Raw genomic sequence first — 3370 nt, forward strand, 5'->3', positions numbered from 1 at the left:
ACCGAGAAAGTGTTGGTAGGGGGAATCAAACTCGTGATCAAAGACCTCCGCGTTCACCTACTCTACCAATTCGGCTACCTCATAAGGGGCAGACCTGGAGGGTTTTACCATTGGGGATGATGGTGTAAGGAACTTTTTAAATTCTCTCTATGTAATTGCATGGTAGAGCAATTGTATTATGTCAGAGAAATCTTCTTAATGTAAAAAAATTTGTGTCATCTCTCCTAATAGATTTAGGTAATCATATGATTTTTGTCTTGTTCACCGACTTAATGTGATTTTTAAAATTATTTCACTACAATATAAAAGAGGCTAAAAAAAACAAAATGTTCATAACTCGTTCTTACTTTGCTCTCTTTATCATCTGTAGTTAAAAAAATAATTAAAAATTCTATCCTTCATAAGTATAGTTGGGGCATAACAGCTACTTTATCGTAGAAAAAAAAAAGGTACTGCCCTATATATATGTCCAAAAAGAGTTTTTCACTAAGAGTCCAATGTTCATGTTGTACAAGGTATGTCATATAGATAGAGATTTCATCCTTACATGAAGTGTTTCGTTATAGTTGTACCTTTCATGTATAATTAATATTGAAAATCTGGTTTTCCTTTTTAACATATGAACATTTGAGAACTAAAATCATTGTGACTGTAATTTTTAACTTATTACCATTCTTTCTTATAATTTGTTCCATTATTTTTTCATTTTTATTCAACTGAGATTCGGTTGCTCATGCTTTTACCCTTGTCAAATATAACCATTTTTGGTTTGTATCTAATTACGATGATATGAAGAATACAGTTGCAATGAGAATATAAATACAATGAATACCAATTTTCATATCGAAAATATAAAATAGACAAATATATGAAAAAATAAGTCGATTTTAACCAACTTATGAATATCTTCTATATTTAGAAATGAATTTCTTTAAAATTTACATTTACTTATTTTTAACATTAACCAATTAATGTGCAACATACGTTCACCCCACTAGTTACATAAAAAAAATCATCAAACCCGATTTTAGATTTTTAGGGAAAATAAATTATTTGTATCTAGATTATCAAATAAATAACAAATTTAAGCAGAGAAATGGAAAAAAAAAAAAAAAAAAAAAGTTACACTTATATGAACAAGCACGAAAAGGAAAGAAAAAACATGATTAATTTAATTGATTGGGAATCAGAAAAGAGACATATTATAGAGTTAAATAGAGATGATTTTTCAAGCAGATGCTTATCTTAACTGCCAAAAATGGCCTGTTTGTCCAAATCTCCGAATGCGAAGAATTTGAAAGCTTTGGTCATTGGAACAGTAGTGAAGGTGTCAGTTATACTAATGAAATTGAATGAATGAGATTTAAGCATACTATTCTCGCCATTAATGGATAGAAATGAGGTCGAGAGAGTGCAAAATTTGATTAGAGCGTGGTGGCTATTAATTCTTTGCAACAATAATCTGGTGAAAGATATATGTATTTAATACGTACTTAATTGATTTAATTAGTTATTAGGTTATTAATCAATTTAGTTAATTTTTTAGGGTATTGGGCCTAATTTGCCCTAAATTGTAAGTGATCACGTAAAAATAAACAAACAGAAATATCCTACTCAGCCCCCATTGGGCTCCCATTTTATAAAATGGGTGGAATAATATTTATTTTTTTCTGAAAAATGAGTAGTTGAAAAAGAAGGAAATTTTTCGATTTATGTGTAATATTATTTTATGGAAGATTGTGTGGTTAAAAATAAGAGAAAGAAAAATGAAATGTGATGGAATGAAATTTAATGGGATCCAAATAGAGGCTTAAAGTTAATACTTTCAGTTATGAAACAAAAACAACATTTTCCAATTAAAATTTCAAACTAAAGTTTCTTTATTTTCCGTTTCTCCGATAATACTAATTTTATTTTTCATCTTCTTCAACACTAAAACCTAAAAAATATATCAAAATTTCAACATAAAGATCTCTTTAACATCTGTATATTTAAAGTCATGTTCATTAAATTAATTTACTTTTTTAATTGTTAAATCTTATTTCGACTTATGATAATATGTCTATATACATTACTACAATTGATTCGATATATCTATAAATATTTTAAACAAACAAATGAGAAAAAAACCATTCAACTCAATGGTTCGATGGTCTAGACCGTCTGATCGCCTATTAATAGATGGTCCAGGTTTCCGTCTCGGCCATCTAATAAGCCCAACCCAACCCAGACAGCATCTCCATTTGCGTAGTTGTGATAGATGGTCCAGAACCAACCCAGACAGCATCTCCATTTGGGTAGTTGTAATAGATGGTCCAGAACCTTTTACCATAGTTTGTTTTAAATTTTTTTTTTTTTTTTTGGGTCTTTCTTCATCTAACTTATTTATTTATTTATTTTGAATTAAAATGCAAATATGGAATTAGCACTCGCCCCAATTTGTTGCTTTGGTGAATTTTGAAGGAATGAAAATCGTCGATGGTCATGGAACAAAATGAGTAATAGAGGTGTTTCTGCAATTTTTTTTTTTTTTAACATCGACTACATCATGTATGAATATGTATCATGATTTAAAAAATCTCCTCAATGTTGATCTTTCTAGTGATAAGATGGATTTTGAATTTTTATTTTTCGACCATTCACATATATCAATTTTACGAATAAAGATTACTTCTGAAGTGTAAGTGAAGTGTCTAATCCGACTAAACAAAGATCACAATTATCCTCTTTGCATAACTTTAGTAAGGAAGAATATCCTAGAGAATGAACATGAAACATTGAATGAAGCAGATCATAATGTGGATTATTTTCGGGATACATAAGATAGTTTGGAAGAAACATAGTTGAATTAGAGATAATTGCCACATACCATGATCTTACTGTTATACACAAACTCCCAAGGTAGGTTTAGACAATGAGGAAGATATTCCATTTAGAAACCATGATCTAATAGCATTATCTAGTTAGAGACATGATTGGTGTGGGATCTCACGGGTTGGGCCGATTACACAATCTTCTAATTCTTTACTTGTGATTTTCGATGACCAAAATTTGTAGTTCGACCAACTATTTGACACAAAAATGATTTTCATGAAGCTGTACACACAATTGTATTGAAACACAACTTTGAATTCAAACTGGAAAAAAAAAAAAAAAATACCCACACCATTGTGCATAGAGACAATCATTGTGATTGTCATTTATGAGCAATGAAATTTGATACAATTGATTCTTTGTAGGTCATTAAAAGTGAAAAAAATAAAAAAAGACTACCCACAATTATGTATAGAGACGATCATTGTGATTGTCATTTATGAAGAATGAAATTTGATACCATTGATTTCTTTTTTTTTTTTTTTTTTTTTATGTG

The sequence above is a fragment of the Olea europaea genome, chromosome 14, assembly GCF_002742605.1.
Source record: "Olea europaea var. sylvestris chromosome 14, O_europaea_v1, whole genome shotgun sequence".
In the NCBI taxonomy this organism is placed as follows: domain Eukaryota; kingdom Viridiplantae; phylum Streptophyta; class Magnoliopsida; order Lamiales; family Oleaceae; genus Olea; species Olea europaea.